Source organism: Cuculus canorus, chromosome 9, assembly GCF_017976375.1.
Source record: "Cuculus canorus isolate bCucCan1 chromosome 9, bCucCan1.pri, whole genome shotgun sequence".
Lineage (NCBI taxonomy): Eukaryota > Metazoa > Chordata > Aves > Cuculiformes > Cuculidae > Cuculus > Cuculus canorus.
This window is the reverse complement of record NC_071409.1, coordinates 7,975,881-7,998,421: the sequence shown is the minus strand read 5'-3', so window position 1 is coordinate 7,998,421 and position 22,541 is coordinate 7,975,881. Positions and strand designations below refer to the sequence as shown.

General features: G+C 40.8%; 1 protein-coding gene across 1 annotated transcript in view; it reads left to right on the top strand.

The window, feature by feature from the left end:
* The window catches only part of IRS1 (insulin receptor substrate 1), a 59,046-nt gene extending 47,541 nt beyond the window's left edge, over nt 1-11,505 (top strand). The window contains exon 2 of the mRNA XM_054074594.1: nt 7,917-11,505. The gene's annotated coding sequence lies outside the window, so the exon portion shown is untranslated. The remainder of the gene's footprint in view (nt 1-7,916) is intronic.
* Nucleotides 11,506-22,541: the final 11,036 nt, after the last annotated feature.

The window sequence follows — 22,541 nt, the reverse complement described above, 5'->3', positions numbered from 1 at the left end:
TGGCGATGTGTGGCTGCAAGAATAGGGAAACAGACCACAATGCTGGAAAGGCATGTGAAGAACAAGTTCACAGAAGGATAATGAAAATTCAGCAGCTGAAATCTGTTCTGATTATGTGGTAGCTACATTGGGTATAATGTGTTGCTGAGCTCCACTGCTGGTGTAATTTAGTTGATATAATATGAGCACAGCTTCAGTGTACTCAAGTTTGGTCAAATTTAATTGTGTATGTTTAAATTGCTAACAAGCTGAGGTGTATGAGTGTGTCTAAAGGCACACAGATCATCTGCTTCCCCATAGCAAAAGCAGTTGTGATGATTCCCAGAATCAGTGAGTTTTGTTGAATTCCAAACTACTAATTTAAAAAAAAAAAAAAAAAGTGTGCTAAGAAGACTCCTTTGAGAAACAAATTGCAGAGTGAAGTTGTGTTTCTGGATTCCTCTTGTTAATATCGTTGATATATGGTTATATGTTTGATAAATACCAAGCAGTGTTTAACTCTTTCAAGGATACAGCATACAAAATGCACTTCACCGTTGCTTTCTAAACTTGTAGTGGGTTCTTGGGTCATCAGGGGAAGCGTGAATGCCCCAAATTCTTTGGGGCTGGAGCCTGAAAACTCAATGAACTGAACAGTACAATTTCCCAAATGAATGATCCAGGTTGTTGAATCTGAAGTTTCTTTGCATCTTGAGAACAGCAGTAGTGTTCTCCTGTGAAGGCTGAAGCTATTAACTTAGAATCATAGAATAGTTAGGATTGGAAGGGACATTCAAGATCATCCAGTTCTAAGCCCCCTGCTATCGGCAGGGACATCCCACTAGATCGGGCTGCTCAAAGCCCCATCCAACCTGGCCTTGAACACCTCCAGGGATGGGGCAGCCACAGCTTCCCTGGGCAACCTGGGCCAGTGCCTCACCACTCTCATGGTGAAGAAATTTTTCCTACTGTCCAGTCTAAATTTGCCCCTCTCCAGTTTATACTCACTCCCCCTCGTCCCATCCCCACAAGCCTTTATGAATAGCCCCTCTGCAGCTTTTCTGTAGCCCCTTCAGGTACTGGAAGGTCACTATAAGATCTCTTCTGAGCCTCCTCTTCTCCAGGCTGAACAACCCCAACTCTCTCAGCCTGTCCTCGTAGGGAAGGTGCTCCAGCCCTCCAGTCATCTTTGTAGCCCTCCTCTGGACCCGTTCCAACAGCTCCATATCCTTGTTACGAGGATTCCAGAACTGGACACAATACTCCAGATGAGGTCTCACAAGAGAGGAATAGAGGGGCAGAATCAATTCCCTCAACCTGCTGGCCATGCTGCTTTTGATGCAGCCCAGGATGTGGTTGGCTTGATGATCCTTAGCCAGCAGTGGATTTACCTGAGGGAGCTCAAACACAAACCATGCTGCCAAGAGTGTTATAGAGAATCATTATGAGAAGATTTGGGATGAACTTGCAGTGTTGAACTTGTGAGGTCTTGTATTCCATTGCTTCATAGTAGTAGTATTATTCTCAGTCCCAAAACAAAGGGAATTTCTCTTCATGTAAACTGGACTCAGCCTTTAGCTGGTTACTCAGCTGGATTATTGGTAAAGGAAGGGGAAAGACCCAGAGCTTCAGCCCTTACAAAAGGGGAACAAACAGAATGGTGAGGGTTGGAAGTGACCTCTGGAGATGATCCAGTCCAACTCACATGTAAAGCAAGGTCGCCTAGATTCAGTTGCACAGGCGAGTGTCCAGGTGTGTTTTCAGTATCTCCAGAGAAGGAGACTCCACTGCCTCTCTTGGCAACCTGTTCCAGTGCTCTGTCACCCTCACAGTAAACAAGTTTTTCCTCATGTTCGGATGGAACTTCCAGTGCTCCAGGCGGTGCCCATTGCCCCTCATTCTGTTGCTGTTCCTCTTGACACCTGCCCCTTAGAATCACACTTACAGTATAGCCCTTCTTAATGATAATCTCTCCACGTTTTCCATAGCATAAAAAGCAAACAAACAAAAATCTGTGGGCTGCATCTTGTTTTTTTGTAAATCGCAGCTGTTGGACAGTTGCTTTGCTTTGTCACTTTCTTACATCACCGCGAGAAAGGTTGTGGAATTTCTTTATAAAACAGGCCATTGAATTTAAGCTCTTTCTCTCTAAACTTAGTCACAGCTTGTTTCGTTTAGTCTTCAAGAAGAACAAAATGTCAATAACTTTTTTTCCCCAAAATTAAAAAAATGAAATATTTAATCAGAAATTCAATGTTTGACTCGAGTCAGTCCTGTGCAAAGCCTCAACTGCTGCTGATTTTGTGCAAGAGAGCAGGAGATCCCTTAAATAGTTTTTCTACATACAAACTTGGGAAATTCCTTTTTCCAGTATCTTTATATACCAGTGTGCAGAGCTGTCTGGTTTTCCCCATCCGGTTCACAGGTGGAAGGAGATAAATCTGCTCTCCAGCAGTGTCCCTGCTGCGCTGGGCGCTTTGGACAGGCAGTCCTTGGCTTCTTTGCTGTGGAGCAGCCTTTCCTGCTGACCTCAGTGATGGGTTTGGTTTTGTCTTGTGCGAGTTTAAATCAGGTTGACGCGCTGTGAAGTTGAAATCAAACAGATGAATTCTTCGCTGGGCAGGAGCTCGTCTGAAGAATGCGTGTGGTTTAATTTGTGTTTTCCTACTCTACTTACACCCCAGGAAATGGATTTTTAAATGTAAGAACCTGGTTCTGCTCATAATCTTATTTTTAAAATCTCTTAGTTTTGTGGAGTTGTTTTTTTTTTTTCCACACCTTCCCTTTCTGTGGAAAAGGGGAAAATCTTCCTCTGTGGTGTGGATGACTTTCTTCAGTGCTGCACATAAAGGGAGTGAATGTTGTCTGAACTCATAACGGATAAGACTGTACCTTAGGTTCCTCCATCGGAGAATGATTACCTATAGGAAGAAGAAAAAGGGGATGTGAACAAGGAATCCGGTTACTTGGCCTGATAGGAAAGGATCCTCAGTAATTCCCAGCTTACAACATTCACGGGAAAGCCGAAATAGGCATTTTGGGGTACAATGAAGAAAAGCTTATCTAGGCTTATTAAATGTAGATTATAGCCTGTCAAGTTAAATAGCAATGTTGTAATTACCTTGTTTAGTTCTATTGTTAGTACTCAGGCTGTAATTAACATACTAGAGCAACCATTGTTTCTTCTTGCATTCCTTTACTCTTTCAACAGTCCGTGTGAGATTGGGGAAACTGTGCGACGGATTTGCATCTCTTTGAAAAGAAGTTATTTAAGGTAGCTTTAATTTTGGTTGGTGCTTTTAATTAATCCGAATGAGGTACTTCCCGTATCTGTGTGCACATTAGTAATGCCAAGAAATCTGTAAACAGACACTACTTGTGCCCATCAGTGTGGTGAGCACAAAGCCATGTGGATAAGTTCAGCTTTTAAGAAGCTGTGCACCGTTTCATTATAATTAGGTGTTGTCTTGGTGACATTTGCATGAGTTAAGAGCTGTAAATGAGCTTTTCAGGACTACTTAATTTGTTTACTTTGTGTCAGATTTCTTGAGACGTTTAATTATACCTGCCCAGACAAAGGGTGCCCAGGCTGCAGGCAGACCTCGACCTGTGAAATCCTGCACTTCACAACGCATTGCTTTTTATTTTGAGCTTTTGTTCCTGAGCTTTTTATTTTTTACTGGGTAGATGTGTTCATTATGCGGTAAATCACTACACAGGATAGGATGCTCTATGTGATCCTTAAGTAAACAGCAAATGCATTTGCTTTTAAAACCTCTTCTTTGTAACTAGTAACTTTGAAAGGGAGTCTTCAACCAGCCCTTGGTGTTCCTTGTTTCCATGAGGTGCTGGTGGGATAGGTACAGTGTGGTACCTATCTATCCCAGTTGGTGGGATAGGTGTGTTTGGTTTAGCAAGGTTGAGGGCAGAGTTGGGAAATGATCTTCCTTCAGAGATCTGGAAAAATCTGCTTTTTCTTTAATCAGGAGTCACCTTGTCATTGACCTGCCTGTGTTACCTGTAGAGTTGTTTCCTAAACAAGCAGCTGTCCGGCTGCCACTGGGAAGGTGTCACAGTGTACTAAACAGGTCTGTTCTTTTGGAGCCACATTTTGCCCTGGCTTTTTAATCGGTGACAAAGTTGCGTTTATTTGCTGCAATGGTCATGGAACTTCAACAGCGACTGACTATTTTACTTGTTTTGAAATGAAATGACCCTTTGGAAGGGTATTTCTGTTGGTGTTTTAGAGACAAGATGTTATTACCCCTTAATAGCAACAAGAAGTTTAAGTGATTGGAACGTCTTTTGCTTGCAGATCTCTTTGAGTTTTCACCTTAGTTTCTTTTGATATATTTGTTCCTCCTTGGTTACTTTTCAAAGAGGATGGATTGTAAGGAAGGAGTAAGTATTACACTTTAAGTGTATTTTAACAACACATCTATTTTATGTATGAGAATTCTGTTAACTCTAGGAAAGATATATTATTAAATTGTCTAGACACTCTGCTCTTGGAGAGTTCAGATTTTTAGTACTCATTCTGCAGCTCCCCAATAATGGAAATAAAATGTAGTATGAACTTATTTTTAGTTACTGGATTTAAGAATGGGAGTTTGGCTGTAATAGGAACTAGTGTTAGCTGTGTCGTATCCAGCCGGGGCGAATAGATTTGAGAAGCAAGCTTTGCCAGCTGGAACATGCATGAGTTTTATCTACATGTGTGTTGTAACAGATGTTGAGCAGAGACTACTTGTCAAAGGTGCCTTGTAGTAACTTTTAACGATGCTTGTTTGTTTCCATACGTTTTTCTTGCGTCACTAATTTTTTCCATAAAGCCAACCCTAAACTGCATTACTGGGGACTCCAGCTGAAACTTGTGGTGAATAGGAAATAGATTAAACACAGGTTTTCCCTTTTCTCTGGTTGCCAACAATGATGTCAGTAGTTTTAATGATCCTTACCTCAGCTCGCAGCAGTCCTAGCGCTCTCTATTAAAACACTTGTCTTCTGCACTGTTTTTGTATGTTGTTAAGGAAATGCTGATGGCTGTTGATAAGAAACAATGAGGTGTCCACCAGTGACTAAAATTCCAAATAAGGTACTTCTGCCTGGAAACATAATGTAATAATTCACTGAGGAGAGAGGAGGTTCCAGTTGTTTTGTCAAAAATATAAGAAATCGTCTTTTAAGTCAAGCAAAGAGCATTTGTAAACTGAAATTGAGGATGGGGCTCTTGGCTATAGGTTACGCACAAAGAAGAATTCCCTGGAATGAAGGCTCTTATATGTTGGCTGAATTTCCAGTGACCTTGGAGGATCAGCTTTGCTGTGAGAATGGCAGTTTTCTAGGCATCTGTGTGCTTTCAGACAGGTCAGGCACTGCTGTCCTATAGTAGCATAGGTTGTCATTCTCAGTGACACAATTTTTTTTCCTGGAAGGAGATTTGTCAGAGGAATCTGGGATGTGAAAATGAATGATTGAAATCAATCATTTCAGACGATCCGTATCAAAGCGTCTAATTTTTTTTTCCCCTCATAAAGTTAGAAGAAAACAAAAGCTACCAATATATTTTTATCGCAGGGTGACAGATTTCCATGTTGTACTGCTGAAGATCCTGAAGGTGTAATTACAAGCTTGAAGCTGCTCCGAGCCCCAGCCATCCTGTCATGCCTGCAGCTGAAGCTTGTATGACATCCAGCCGGTACCTCTTGTATCCTACATGATTCTGGCTCTTCGTCCCAGGTCTCAAACTCTTGGGATATTTCAGCCTGCTGTGGTTTTTTTCACTCTTCTAACACAGGACTTTAACATGTTGAGCGTCTAGATTTCTGTAACTGCGGTTTCCTCACGATTGTTTTCTTAGTGAATTCCTCTAGGAAGTGTTTTGTTTTTCGAGTAGCCTTGATACTCCCTTTCTTCCTTTGCTCTTGTGAATCCAGGAATGAGTGTCCACTGGTAGTGGTTGCAGTGAGTTCTTGGCCATATTGGTTGAATTGGTGAGGGGCTGGATTGGAAGGGCCATTTTGTTCAATACATGATGTGGTTGAGTTTAGATGATAGGAATACCAGTGAAGAGGCAGAACACTTGGCACACATACTGCAAATTATTATTTATCTACTTAAAATCTCTTAGCAGAACAATGTCTGGTAGAAAAATGTGTGTAGAAATGCTGTAGAAAAGCTGTTACTTGCTTTCCCTTTGCTTGCCCTGTATGTGTAGAGCAGGCTGGGCTGTGGTGCCCTCCTGGTGGACACCCAACCGGTCCTCTGGCCCTGCTGGAGCAGAGCTGGGTATGAAACACCCGCCTCAGATATGCAACATGCAGATCGTGCACACTTTGCTCCACTATTTAAATAAAGCCATTTCTCCTTTGTCACTCATCTTTATTAATAAGTATGGTATTACTGGCTAATTTTAGGTCCAACGTACTTGTAAGCTGCAGAGCTATGTGAAGCTGTATATATAGATATTTGGGTAGGAACATTCCAGTTGATCGCAATGTGAGTGCAGAAGAAAGCTGAAAGTAAATAAGAGATCTGTGAGATAATTCTCCAAGGAGTTTTCGCAGCATACCACACATCATTTGCAGGGATAGGCTTTCCTTTTACTTGAAGGACCACACAAAGTAAATTCTGTTTCTCGGGCAATTAAAGAATATGAGACAGGAGGTCTTTTCAGGTTTTTTTTTTTATTTCAGTGTGTCTATGGGAAGCCTTTATTTGTACTAAGGAAAATGTACTGTTTACCTATCTTTTCAGGAGCAGAGTTGAAATTGAGTATAGAAATAGACACACTATTATGTAAAATCTTAGTCTTGCTTCATCAGATTTTAGGTGAAACTCCTGAAACGTAGATGATGGCAGTCCTCTCACCCCGGCTAACACAGAAATAGTATTCATTTCACCGATGTGTTGTTCAGGCCCCAGCGGGTGTGGCTGCGTGTGATTAATGCAAGGAGAGGAGGATGGGGCTGTGGTCGGCGGTGCTGGTGGGAGGGTGTGCGCGTGGTGGGTGCGTGCGGCCGGACGGCCATTGCAGCAGGGAGGCAGCCACCGTGCCCCAGCGTGTGACATCATGCCTGCATCCTCCATCAGGGATGTGGCTCCCGACTGTGGGCCAAAGCATCTGCCGTGGGACTGCCAGCAGGACACGGTCAGCACCGAGAGCGCCCTGCTGTGCGCTGTGTCATCCGCGATCAGAACCCGCGTGCTGATGACCTGACTGCGTAAAATGAACTGGAAAGCAGAAGTGGGAGGACTTGTTGACAGAGGCGGTTGCACAGTGTGCTTGGTCAGGGAGTCTGGAGCCACTACGGGAGGGGGACTGGTGGGACAGGGCCAAAAGCAGCATCTGACGGTCATTCCTCAGTAAACCTGTGCTGTGCGTTGTTAGGGTTGCAGGACCTTATTATTCACCCAGAAGACTGTAGATAAATTTATGGACTTTATGTATGTCATTAGGGGATAGTAATGCTGCACCCCTAGTGCACCATCCATTGGTCAACCTTCTCACGGAAGCTATGGTATTCCCAGGTGGCTGAGAAGCTCTACGAGGAAGCCTGATATTTGATGAATCGTTTTTTTAGTGGCTAAGAACACCAACAGCAGGCATGGTTTGAGCTTTGCTTCCTTTTGTCACAGGAGCTTGTCAGAGTTAATCAATATGGACACTTAAATTGTTTCTGCTTAGGTGAATCTCTTGCAAGTTTTAAACGCATTTCTGACTGCTTTGAATTTTATTGCCAACATCTGTTCTAAATGCTTTTGGGATTCAGATGCTTGAGTACGGTTCAACTGAGTGTGCCATAATTTTTCAAGGTGCTAACATTTTGTGTTTGGATGATAACTCTCTTAGAAGAAAAGAAGAGGGGGAGGGAAATAATTATGGAAAAGCTTTCATAGTGCCCATGATGCTAATTTTCTTTCTCTTTTAATTTCAGAATGATGACCTATACAACCTCAGCAAATCCTTCTTTTAACTCATGGGTATCAAGACTATAAATGTTTCATGCTATCACAACTAGGACCTCACCTCCTCCTCCTCCTCTTCCTCTGTAAATGGGTACGACGCATCCAGTTCAGTTTGTTTACTTTACACAAACCTCAGGAGTTAGTTGACTGAGCTGCACATCCTGTGTTGTGCCAAGCAGAAGCACTGTGACACCTGGACAATGAGTCTCTCTTACTTCATCCTCTACCATAAGTACTTCGCCGGCCACAGTGAACTGATGTGCCCACCACTATGTCATGGTGAGAATGGGTATTTTACTAGCACATTTACACAACTTCATTTGCTGCTGAAAACCTGTATGACAAATCATCATTGTAAATTATTACATACAAAACTTAATGTTGGTTGAAGAGTATTAAATATTTAACATAGGTTTTGATTTATACATGTACTTTTTTAATTAAAATGTAACTTTTCCTACAGCACATCTTTTTTTGATGTGGAACTGAGGTATACTATATTCTGTTGTAAACAGAGTGGGAAACCTGCTTAAAACAAGACTTCTAAGAATAGAGTAGGGTACTATTCTTGTTTTAAGATTGTAATTCAGAAAATAATATAATGAGTCATTGGTCTCTGGGCCTTGATTGTACAGTCATATTTACTGATACTATCAGTTGTAAGATAACCCTGATGATGAGTTGAATTCTTTCCAAAAGAAAAATAATTTTGTACTCCTTGTAAAATAATAGTCTGTATTAACTACAATGAAGACAAACATTACTGTACATGGTATTTACAAGCGTCAACTTGAATTCATCAGTTGCACAGGAACTGACAAAAAAAAAATCAGAAAAAAGAAATCAAAGTCTTCCATTGTATATATTGTAAAGTAAAAAAGAAAAACCCAACCAACAGAAAACCACAAAACAAAATTAAAAGAGAAAAGGGTGAACTTTTCAAATTGACTTTTTCCCTGGAATGAAAATGTGGGTGTTTGTAAATTCTGGAAAATCTCTTTCTATATGTAATAAACTAGATACTGTTTTATCTGCTGTAGTGGTTTTTGGGGTTTATTGCTTTCTTGGTAAGCTGTCTTGAATATCTCATATTGTCCCACTAGGTTTCTTTGATGTTTCCATTGTGTGTAACTGAGAATGGCTGTGGAACACCATAGCCTAAGAATAAAGTCGAGTGTAAGTAGGTGTAGTAGGGAGTATTGCTTCCTTGAATTATTTCACTAAAGCTCTTATTTCAGTTTTCTGGAGAACCTTTAGGATACAGCCTTCCTTCCACTGAAGTGGGTGGAGGAGTTCACAGCAACTGAAATCACTGGAAGCCTTTGCAAGACTTCAGCATAAAATTTAAAAAGAACAGCCCAGATGATTGCCTGGAAATCAGTGCGAGAGGAAGGATGAGGAAGAATTCTTCTGCGACTCTCCTGTGCTCCAGTCTGGCACTATGTAGATAGAAATTATTTTGTGTGTAGCATTTGCAGAGCCTTAATTCTTTCTTGGGATGGGAAAAATATTGAGATCATGGATTTCCAAGTACAATGTTGTTGAAGTGATAATTGAACTTGAAGCCGTGTTTGGTCCCTGTTGGTCCTTCCTCCTGCTTCTGCAAAGCAACTACATGGACCAGTGCACATTAAACAGGATCCTTGTTATCAGGAAAAGGCAGACACTCAAAGCACCAGGTCTACCTCCAAGAAGGCTGTCACACGCTCAAAGAAGGGGTTTCTTTCCCTTGAGATGTTTATGGTGTCTGGGGTTAGGCTGTGGTTAATGCAGTGTCCTCTCCTGACTGCAGTGTAGGTGAAGGTGCCATTGCACGGCTATTTTTCACTTCTTTTGCTGGATGCTTATCATTCCCTTAGATCTGCTGGTATTGCTGCACATATATATCCACGTTGACCCTGTCATGTCAAAATATTCACTTCAGAAAGGACTTGCAGCTTAAGAATCCTTAAATCATTCCACATTACTGGGAACAGTTGCATGAGTGGTGATGCTGGCGGATTTGAGGATGTTGGTGCATGGTGAGGCTGCAGCTTGAGAAGGGCCTGTGACCCCAGGGTGCTGCCTTTGGAAATCTTGGACTTTGCTGACAGAAGTCTCCTCTCAAAGAGGCTGACACCAATTAGCAAAATGCATGAGGCTTTGGGGTTTTTTTGTTGTTGTGGGAAGGGGCAAATTGATCCACAGTAACTTGCGTATTCCTCTTGATGAGCAATGATATATGTATTTTTTCAAAGAAAGAACCATTAATATCTAAGAAGGCAGCACTTACTTTAAAAAGTAAGCCACGTGCGTCAGACCAGTGTTTAAATTTGTAAGTTACCGATTTTAATTTTAAGATACTTCCTTTTTTTTTTTTTTAGTGGAGTTTTAATTGCAATGCAAACTTGCTTATGTCCTGAAGTAAAACATAAAAACAACACCGCCAATGATGTTAATGTGCATTGGTTTTATGTTAATTGATTTTTTTCGTAGTAAAATCAAACATGCCTGTTTAGCAAATGGTTTGAAAGGGCTTTTGAAGTGAAGCGCATTCATAACCAAATCTGAAGTTCTTGATTCTTTTCTTCCATAGATTTTTATTCTTATAAATTGCAAATTGTAATAAACAGACCATTATGAACTGAACTCTTTTAATGTCAAGTGTAAATGCCTTAAAGATGACACTATACTGTCTTACCCTTTTATGAGTTTTGTTCTGTTTGCCACAGACCAGATTATCATTTCTTTAAGTCTTAAAATGAGCAACTACTAAAGCTCAGATGCTTGAGAGTTTATTTTGCTTTCAGATCTTTCAAGTGGAAGTTTCTGGTTATTATTTGAGTTCCTTTCTGGCTCCATTTCTGGGACAGCTTCAGTTTTCAAAAAGTCTGTGCTGAATGCATTTATTAGTATTGTTAGTTGAAAATTAATGGGGTTGGAAAAACCATTTGAAGCAGTTTCCAGGAACACAAGCAACGCTTAGACACTTGGGATTTTGCAAGGATTGCTGTGTTCAAACTCAATTTGATGCTGAGTTGGCGTGTATGTTGTGGAACCCTAAATAAATTCTCATATTTCCAGTCTTTGATACTAACCTCTAGAATCAGTATTTAAAATGTTGTATGTCTCCTATAGTGTTTGTTAACTGTTTTTTTTTCCCAGCAAAAGTACAAATTCAGCAAAGAAGAAGGAAACTCGGGTCATGGTTATAAGCATATGCTAGTGCTGTAACCACACTTTCTGCGTATTTAAGAACTAAGCATCTGTGTCCATCTTGCTACCAGCTGACTTTTAGCTGAAGCTATTATTCATGCCCTCTATTACACTCAAGGGCTATGTAATGAGTAGTATGAGCTTAAATGGGTCCTATCAACTTAGCATGTGCCATATTTCAGTGACATAACTCTGCTCGGCAGCAACAGATTAATGCAGCAATATGAACAGCCTTCACAATTGCTTTTGAAATGATTAGCTGTGAAGCTAGTGCTTGGTAGCAGCTTAAGTACAGCATGTCAACTGTTAATTGAATCAATCTGGATAGATGCTAAATGCTTTGTTCTGCAACTTAATTCACCTAAGCTAGCTTAGTTTAAAGAAGCAGTACTGAAAATGATAAAGTTAAGGCGAATCTTTTGCCCATCTCTTGTGTGACCTCCACCCCATCTTTGGGTGCAGTGGATGGCTTTTTGTTTTGGTTTTTTTTTTTTTCATCCTGTGAGTCTTAAGGCTACTTCACTGGTGTAAAGCGATGGTATTCACTCTTGTCCTGTTCACCTTGTGTTTACCTGCTTATCAGTAATTAGTAATGAGCTGTGACTTTAAAGATACCATCAATAAGCTGTTGGTGAACTTATCGGATGGCTGTATAAAATCCTTCAGGATGTAGAATGGAAAAGAGCAGAAGTGGAAAAAAATTCAGGACTTCAAGTTTGTAGAAAAGCTCTTTCTTTTTGTCTTCGTACCCCTAAAGTGATACTATTCTCAAACAAAGATGAAATGAGGAATCTGAGATGGGGAGGACCATGATCTGTCATATTTGCTTCTTCCCAAAATATATGTTCTGAAAGAATGTTTTGGTATAAGAGGACGAGGTGCAGGCTAATCAATGATGACTTGAGAAGTTAGGTGTTACTTTAACTTCTTTGTTTAAATACCTTCAGGTTAGAAGTTTTATATTCTACATCTGTTCTAGCATTAATGAGACAATCATATGTCAGCGTATGCCTGCAATGGGCTGGGTCAGATGCTACAGAAAACAGCCCGAGAACTCTGTATCTGTACTGTAAGACAGTAAAGCTGAGTGTGAGGCCTCATGGAGGGAGGGAGGAGGAACTCGAACACCTTGTGCCTCGTGAAGCTCACTGGAAATATGTTTTCTGTCAGAGGTTCTGATGCTGTTCTAAACTCTTGATCTGAATTGGTGGAAGGTTTGAAAATTGGTACCTGGCATCATGCGAGGGCTATGGAAAAGTGACGCCCCAACACTGCGCAAGCTACGGAAAGGCTCCATAGCTTGGAGGGTATCCCTCTTGGAGGGTATCCCTCTGGCTGCAAGGATCCCCAAAACTCCCATTTCTGCTCTATTAGATTACTTGATAGTTATATTTGGAGGTGGACAGTAAGACAGTAAAATAAAACCTATATGACTTCTGTAGATTAAACCAAGTGAATACATCTCAGAGAAATCAAGTTATCTGTGGGCAGATAAATTATATTGAATCAGAACAACAGGAAGAGGAGTTACTCTGTCACAGCTTGAAAAAATTGTTATCCTTTTTCAACTACTCTTAGGCTCTGCTTCTGTCTATAGAAATTGAAGCACTGATTATTCGGAGAAAAGAGACCTGACGGGAGAGCTCAGCTGCCGTGTTTGTAGAGGGTAGAGTGTTGCAAGGGGAAAAAAACATTAAATCAGCAGTGCTGCTACAGAATTGATAGAAAATTAAAAGTACCAGATAATGTCTTTGAAACTTTGCCAGTAATTTTTGAAAAGGAAAAGTTCTTCCTGCGAGCTCTGTTCCTGTCTGCCTGTCCAAAGGCCTGTGGCGCTACAGGATATTATTGTACGTAACAGACACAATCTCTGCCTTTCTTTTATGCTTCTATTTTTTAATTTCAAAATCCAGCCTGGCACGGTGTGGCTGATGTCCTGAGGGACCCTTCCTGGTGTGGCAGCAGGGCTGATGGTCCCTCCCGCTGCTCTTGGCCGTGCTCTGCAGGGCTGGGGAGACCGGACTGAGGGGCCCCCTCTTCCACTGGGGAGTGACAGATCCTGTCTCTCATCCTCTTGTTCATTTGAGGTTTTATATTTTAATAACTAAGTATTAATGAGACTGAATAACATGTCGGTTGCACCATGAATTATTAATTGTCAATAAAACACAATAAAGTTGGAATATCGGAGGTTTTCTCCTCAGTTTGTTGTGGGCAGTGGTGCTGCCCCATTAGGTTTCCTCACTGCCAGTGGCAGGGCTGTGTTTTTCCACTTTTTTTTTGAACATTAACTGGAAGAAGAAATGATAATTGTAACCGTTTATCAATTTACTGTTTCTCCCTCAGTTAGTGAATTTTGGAACAGCATTTCATTTTTCTTTAAGCTATTGTTTGGCAGCTTGAGGAAGGCAGGGGTTGGAGAACACCCCCAAGACTTCTCCCATATCTCGATTCTCCCTGCAGTCAGATCAGGTGGGTGCAACGCAAACTTCGCATTGTTTTTCTCCTGAGGCCATATCTTCTGAAATCAAGAGGTTGTTGGCTTTTGTTTTTAAAATGCTGACAGAATTAGGGTGACTGTCCAGTTCCTGTGGTCGCAGTCACAATCTCAATCCGAAACATGGATTGAAATCATGAAGGGCCAAAAAGTGATTATTTGTCCCATAACTACGGATGTGAGTAACTGCAGAGTGTCCTCTAACAACCTTTAGATACTCCTGTGGTTTCAATAACTAGAATTTGATTATCTTTTCTCCAGAGCAGCCTGAAGGCTCTGTGCACTGCACCTGCATGCTTTTGCCGCCTCGGGAGGGAGTCACTGGTGTCCTGCCCAGCCTGCCATTTTATCACAGCATCTGGCTTTCCTCAGCTATGTGGTAGAATAGTCGAGCTTGTACTGTAAGTGTGCCTTTATCAGTAGTGTGCTTTGCATTAAGCTCAGCTCCTTCACAGTACATCTGTGACTATTGGGATGCAGCCTGCTGGGAGGGCTCCTGCCTACTTCCCTTAGGCGGCTCCTTCATGCACGCCGTCGGTACCACCTCAGTGGGATCCCGTAGGAAAAGGTAAGCAGAAATTCTCTTTCCTAAATCTGGCAGGGAACAACTTGCCTGGGTTTATTCCTTGTCAGGCTTTCTCTGTGTGAAGTGGCCTGGTAATCTGTTGGCACATCACTTGTCTCCCAGTCATGTGCCTAATCCTGAGGGTTGTCGTCTGAGGTGAAAGATAAGGAGAAAGCTCTGAACATGACACATGTATCCGAAAGATCAAGAGACTTCTGCCTGCTGGGTTATTTTTAAAATTAGAGCTAACAATGAGACGTGAGTGAGCTGTTTGTTCTTACTTTTCCAAAATCTTTTATGAATGTGGATTACTGCCTTAGATTTGCGTATGCAAAATCAAAACGATTTTTACCTTCTTCACTGAGTTCTTAGGAGGGTTAAGTAAAGAATAATAAGTACTTCTGCAGCGTTGGGCAACATAGAAATGCTTGTAGAGAAAATAGGTAAACCTTGTCGTTGCAGAACAGTAGTACTGTCCACACCTTCTTGTCTCCCCGGATTTCAGCCTTCACTTCGACGCTTCCTCTGCTCTTAACATCATCTTGCTCAGGCAGAAAAATTGGTTGCTGCAAGGTTTCGTTCTGTGTTGTTAGCCGAGCAGTGCCCTCCACTATTGAGTTTTGTTACTCCTGTTGCGTAGTGAAGGTGTTCTCACCAGAAGAGAAGGGTTTTAACTCAGGTCTGCAGTTCTCAAAAACCTTTGTAATCTATTAATGGGAGTTGCACTTGACCTTGACTCAGAGGACCACTGCTATTCAGGAAGATCAGGGAAATACCTGCTGAAGAGTTATTAAAGTGATCTTTACTAAATAAACCCTTTAAACTAAATACAGAAGCTTAAAACAAATATATACTTAAATTAAGAATGGCTCCGTGCACATGTATAAGTGCTTCTGGTTGTCTTTGTTTTTCTGGGAGTTTCATTGTGAGAGAAAGGAGCTTTGATATAAAGAGCTTCAAAGCATCCTTGAAGATATGATGCTCTTCTCCACTAATATTTTGACTTTGTGCCCTGTCAAAACAGAAGCCTCTTTTAGTCACAGTGAACTGTCTTCTTCCTCCTCTTAATGCCTCTTCCCATGGACACTTCAAAGAGGGCGCTCCTTATTGTAGAAGCTCCTCACGCCTTCCTGAAACTGTTTTTCTTCGCTTTCCTCTTTTCTATGAAGCACCTGAATGTTCTTTGGCTTCTGCGTGCTGACTTTGAGAACACTGCTGGCTTAGTGAAACCTTGCCCTCTACACAGCTGCTGCTACTACACTACCACAACAGCCAGCAAAACTCTCTAGTGATGAACTGAGAGCGGTATCACTGAATTGACTTGGACTTAAATGACCTAATAATAGGGCAAAGTGTGAAATCCTTAACTTGAAATTGTCACTGAAGGCAGTGGATCCTGAAACAGCAGCCTCTCCAACTGTACTATCAGTAGGTGGTCTTGTAGCATTAAATTTTGGGGGAAAATAAGACTTGTTTTCCACATTATAGGATGATTTTTGGTTTTAAAAGGTTCCGTCCTCTCTGGTATCTTTGACCTGAAGTGATGGCCTGATGGTATACTGCGTGGTTTTACCTGACTGAGTTATTTTGTTCCTGGCTAGATGGTGTGGAATGATTTCACTTGAAGTAAGACCTCCAAAACAAAAGGTGAGATCACTTTAAAAACAACAACAAGAAATGATTTACTAAATACAATTTAGAACATGGTTACACAGGTAACAGCACTACTTAAAAGGCAGAACCTTCCACCATGAGACATAACAGCCTACTAAACTTATTTTGTATTTAGAAGAAGAAAAGCAAGAAACAAGAAGACTAGCAGCTCGGACAACATGCTACTCTCTTTTTGGTGGGATCCAAAATAAGCTTGGTATTCGTATCAGAGTCTCTTTTGCTCGATACGTTTGTTACACACCTTGCTAGCTGGCCGTGCAGTGAAATTACTTCCTGATGAATCTTCCATCACTGTGAAATAATTGCATATCCTTGCTATGCAAATAACTCGCTGTCTGGTATGGCTTTGTCAGTCCATTCCCTTAACAGCATTGTTATCTAAGCAGGATGCTTCTCATCTATAACTAATATATATCGATACCAACTAGATTAGATCTTTTTAAGGAGAGCTGTGATCAACGTTAAGAATTTAATGACTTTTTAGGGTGTTGCTTGTTTGCTTGGAGGTTTTTTGCTGCTTGTTTTGTTTGTGTGCATGCAAAGTAGAAACTGCTTTCAGAAGCTTGTCAGTGAAGAATCAATGATTCATCTCATCACAACAGACATTCATATAGGTACTCTATTAAATTCATATTTGATCTTTGTATAGACACTTTGTGTCACTTTCGAGCAATCAACAACTCCTCTAGCTCCAGTGATTGCCACAAATTATTTTGGGACATTAGAGGAAGTACATGCTTAGTCTGAAAATCCTTAAAAAGAGGAGTTCAGCCATGAATGACTTGCAATTCACATAGATAACTGTCATTATATTATAATACTTCCCCAAAAAATACTTCAATAGCTATATTGAGAAGGAAACTAGAGATGAAACTCAAAGGAAACAAAATACAAGTCCAAAATGCTTGTATTCTCCCTTTGTCATCTCTGCACAATTTGCTTTCAGTATTTCTGCATATTTTTTTTCAAAGCAAACTTTACCCAGAAGCAAGAGCCACATTTCTCATGCCTATCATTTGCATTCCTTGGTTTCTTCTGTGTTGTTTTCTAAGGTTGACAGAGATAAATTTAGATTTACTTTCTTTGATTTAACAGCCTTAGTGTTCTAGTCTAATTCTACCTTGTTGTACGTATTTGATGCTATTGGGGTACTGCAAGGCTGTCTCTCCAAGTGTAAAACTATGCATTTTTATTTATTATGAAGGAAAATAATGCAAAAATTAAATCGTAAGAACTCTTAAGATTGTGCCTTCAGAAACAGATTTTACCTACTGTGCTTCTTCACAGGAAATGAGAGGTCAGGAGAGTTAAAATGGGAATGCAGATTTTGCTGCCGTAGAATACAGTGCTTCTATGTGATCATAATTTTAAATTACTTCTCCAACTTTGTCACTGCCAAAATTAATCAGGGTAATGTACGGCAAAGTGAACTGAAATACACCAACACAGGATGTATCCTGACTGCAGTCAGGTATCCTGACTTCCTAAGACAGGAAAACAAAATGTACATTTCTGAGAGGGGGCTGAATCAACAGAAGATAATTCCCCACCATACGAAGGAGCCCATGGGTGTTGTGTGTTGTGTTTTGCTTAAATAGCACACAGCAAATGAAGACTTCCCAGATTATAATTATTGTTTAGTCGATCCTCTGTTTTAGAGACAGTAAGGAGAGTGGAGAATAGAGGCAAACCTTCCTCTCACGAGCAAAATTTGGAGGAGAAAGCTAGGCCGTAGGCTCAAAGCTGAAGAAGTATATTATGCAGGGAAGCAGTGGGTTAAAAACCAAGGCTGACAAAGATTGGAAGAAGCCTAACAAAATCCACAATTGTGATCGTTGTCCGTGGAAATGGCAGAATCCAAGTGGAGCTTGGATGCTGAACTCAACTCTGCTCACACCAGAGAGATGGTTCTGTCCTGTCTGGCCTTACATGATGCCCTTTCAGGGGTGAGAAGGTGCAGCACGTCATGAGAGGGCTCAGACACTGATCACCGCTGTCTGTGACTGTGCCGTTGGCCCTCCCCATGGAGCATGCATGCAGGGGTCTACTGCCCAGGCAGTGGCTGCTCCCAGCCCTGCTGTAGCGGGAAACCACCAAAGTGCTGTGAACCCTCATTGTTGAAGCGTGGAGTTAACCACCACCGTTCAGGTGTGCAGTGGTGATGTACCTGATTAATAAAAATTCCAGTTTGGCTGAAAACTTCTGAATGCCTACCTTGGTCGCAGTAGCAGGCAGAACATGTCATGACTAAGTAAATTCCTGCAGCCCACACAGTCAAAGTGGTCTTTTTTTTCATTTTATAATTTATGAATATGTTGCTGGGAATAAACACAGGGCTTGTGTGCTCCAGGCAGTGTTTAAAACTCTATCTTGCTCTTGTTTCACGGCATAGCAAAATCCCCCTCACAGATGGTAGCCAGACCAGAGACAAAGCTTATAATGAGTTGATGTTGATATATTTTTTTAGTATGTACAGTTAGATTTTTGTAAACAATTCTTTGTTCGTAGCTTCTTGTTTATAGAGTATCCCCACGTCCTCTGCACCTGCGTGAAAAGTCTGCCGCTGCTCCTAGAGTGATGTGACCTAGATTTTAAAACAAAAAACAACCCCAGAGTTTTTCAGCTGTAGGCTTACATTTTCACTGGAACTGAACTTTCCCAAAAGTACGTTGGCCTTGATCAGGGTCTGGAACGGGTGAGCTGAGGAGGGAATTCTTGCAACTTAAGCCTGATTTCAGATCCAGCTAGCATAATTATAGTTTAGCTACTGGCCAGTAGTACTGCTCTGGATAGCATCAAAGCATTCTTGTAAAACATTTTGAACTGCTCCCAGTGACCGCTTCTGTGGTCGATGTATCCTGACTTCTGAGCGCACATTCAACAGGGCCTTGTCCAAAGACTTCTGCAGTTTCTATATGCAGACACCAGCAGAGATCTGTGTCAATTGCCCATCCACCAAACAGCTCAGCTGTTAAGACTGGATAATTTGACTACACAAGCATTGTGGCATCCATTGCGTAACAGTACTTCAAACACCGTCTAGAGTCTGCGGTTGCCTCCCAGACAGGATCTATCGAATCAGCTCGTGCATCCAGAATGGGCTGTATCAAAAGCTTTAGCGAATCAATGCCTACAGAAATGTATTTTGACTTTAATCGATTTTATTGTTGCAGTAAAAGAGAGAAACATAGATAAAAGCTTTAAGAGTACAGAAAGGAAAAATTTAATTTGTAGGAAGCTAATTAATTTGGTTTTAAGATGCAGTTTTTCGGTTTTTTGTTTGAGCATGGCTTGTTTAAAGAAACTGACTTGCTGGAAGGAGAAGTCAACATCCATATCAGTGGTGTTTCTCTATGCGGAGAATTACGTGCAGTGATGTTTTTTGTATGGAGTTCAAGTTATGGTTTGCTTTATGTTGTAATAGAGATGCATATGTTCTATGGGATGTATTTAAAGCTGAATATCTCATGGAGGAAGTGTTAAATTATTTGTGTCTTAGAGTGTTTTAAATATTCACCGAGGACTCAAGTTCAGTCATAGACCTGTTTCTGTGACGTGGAGTAGAGGTGAGTTCAGCAGTTTCTGTTGAACCAAGGGAAGCTTGGCATTATTTTCCTGCAGGCAACAGCCGTTCTGGATCTCCATGCGTGTAAAAGAGGTCAGGGTGTGATTCCTACTTCTATAGCAGGCTGCTTAGTAAATTAGATAAAATCCTCTTCTATTGCTGTTTGATTTGAGGGATATCTGTTCTGGAAAAGACAAATGCAGATATATTTACATACCCATTTAGATGATATCTGAAGAATGTCTATGAAATTAGGAGGCCAAATATTTACATTTAACTGTAGTCACTGCCTATTAATTCCTGTTCCTATTTATAATGCCATATGCAATGAAAGAAATGAAGCAATGACATTTCCTATAGATATATGCTAGATTATCATAGCTGTCAGCCATCCTGTCCTGAAAATATTGTGAATCTGAGCATTAATTTTCAAATACTCTCCTTTTCCTAATTTTCTATCGGCTTGCTGCTGTTATTCTTAACTCCTGAGCAGTCAGCGTTTGGGTTAGAGGAAGATGAAAAGTAAGTATTTCACATCTGTGTTTCTTAGTGAGGACAGCTTAAAAGCTGGAAAGGTGCATCTGAGCATTTTTTGGGGAAACTGTATGAATGCAGATTGGAACTAAGCACTGGGAGTTAAAATAGGTGAGAATTTTACAATTAGGAAGTACTTAATGTGACAGGCATAGAAAGTATCTTGATTTTTCATTTGCAGTTTTAGCATTGGACTGATTTCCACAACTGCGAGACAAGGACAGATGCTGTCTCTTAACTTTGGGCTCTGAGGTCATGGTGCACTTCTGAGAACCAAGCCATTTGCTGCTGCATATACACTTCTGAAAATAACTTGTCAAGGTATTCAGGACTGTAAAAAGTGATTTATCTCATTCCCAGATATTCTGAATTATTTGCAAAGCCCTTATATTTTCAGGAAAAATATGGCAATTCCTACAAACCTAAAAACTGTAATAATCAAAATCATGTTTGCTTGAACTATCATGCGTTGTTTGGGGATTTAAATCTGTTTTCTTTTTATTTTATGACAATTTACAGTGTGTTTGCTGTTTTGTTCTGTTGAAAGCAGATAGTGCTGAAAAAGAAACAGCTCAGTCCCTCTCCTGCTTGGTATGAACGCTTGCCTGTGAATTAACAATCCACGTATTTAAAAGCCTGCATCTGTGCTCGTACATGCGTGTGCACATAAATAACAGTTTTTAAGAAGAGAGAGAGGGGAATGCTGTGAGAACCGCCTCAATAACTTTATGAACTTAAGTGCTGACTGCTCTTAAGAATTATGATCCTTCTGCTCTATGGTGAGCATTTCTGTAAGGGTCATATTACTATTCTTTATGCTGTGTGCATTTCCTTGCCGTCTTGCATTAAAAAGAACCCCTCCTTTTATTGTGAGCATGTCCAGTTTGTAACAGATCAGCAAGCCAGTGTTGTTTCTTTGGCAGAGTGAGACCATCAAGACCTATCATTTACCGGGCTTTCCAGGTGATTTACTAGCTATGACTTTCCCTTCGCATCACACTTGAAGTTTCATCAAAATAATTTGGAATGTACTGGGACCAAATAAATAGCATAGGCTAAAGTATTTGTTTGCCAAGATAACCACACTGAGACTTGCCAAACCAAACATTGTCATTAGAAACAGGGCTTGACCAAAATGCTTATCTCTGAACTGGAGTGGGAATGGTTTCATGGGAAAAGGTTTGCTCAACAATATATGGGCTCATAGGCCCTACACTTGGAGGAAAAGACAGCGTGCCCCATTTAAAGAAGTTTAAACTGGAGCCAGTACTGTGGTTTGGGGCTGATCCTTATTACCTGCTGCCTTTCAGATTCTACTTTTTTTTTTAAATTTTATAAATGTTGTCACAAGATAATTCCCTTTCTTTTTTTTTCTTTTTTTTTTTTTTTCTCTTTTAAAGCTTGTTTCCCCCATTGCTGTTTTTGAGGGCTCATTAGAGAAAGCAAACTGTATTTCCATTAAAGATTCTTCTTCCAGTTTGCCTTTGAATTTTGTGACTGTAGATGCCTCACAGAACATACAGCTGATTCTTGACCTTACGATGTGTGGGGAGTTTAGCTTCAAGTGTCATTGCAGCATTTGAAGTTAGGAAAAACTAACGGTTACACGATGAGATTATTGGAGAGGAAGGGGGAAGAGACGGACTGGATGTCAGGCTTATCAGATTTGGATTCAGAACTGGAGTCAGATTCCCAAATTTAGTAGCATCATGTAAGTACAGCTCATTCCTTGCTTCCAAACTTTGCCCACCCCCAACAGAGAAAAAACAATACAAATTGGTAAATCCAGATGCTAATTTAGTTGAAAATTCTTTTCCCTTCATTTTTGTGAGTGAAACGCTTGGATGAGACGGGTGCTATGAGGAGGACAGTAAAGCCATGTGAAGAGTTTGTCACCCAGGGGGTGGACTGCAGTAGTACAGATGCACAGCGCCAGACCAACAGGATAAAAGGGGATTAAGTAATCAGGGTAAGTTCTTTTTCCTGACAAACTCTGTGGAAACTTTGCTGTTGTTCCCCCCGTTCTTTAGCAAGGAGAGCTATGGTTAAACAGCTATGGTTAAACAGCTATGCTGAGATTGTTTCTCCCCTATATGGAATTCATTCCAGTAGGTGCTGAAGAGGCAAGAGGGGATGATGAAGCATTAGGCTGCTGTGCTTTCAGCTGGCCTTGCCTTTCCCTTTCGCTTAAGCTTTTCTATCAAGGATCATCCAAATATATGCCATCTCTCCTCATGAATGTGTCTAGTGTTTCATTTTGTCCTTGGTTCAAATTCTCAAGTGGTTTGCGGTTTGGGGTTTGTTTCTTTTTTTTCCAAGCATCAGTGCAGCTCAGGTTTTGTTCTTCCCATAGTTTCCATCACACTTTGACAAATTTTGACTATCCTTTTACCAGCTTTATTGTCTCTGTGTTACTGTTTCTCAGCTTGTCATTTAATAACTGAAATACTAGGACATAGAAGAACATGGGAAATTACATATATCACCCAGTTGTCATGTTTGGAATTGTAGAAGCTCTACTGCACATGATACAGTTGTAAATTAAATTTTTCCATTGACCTGGA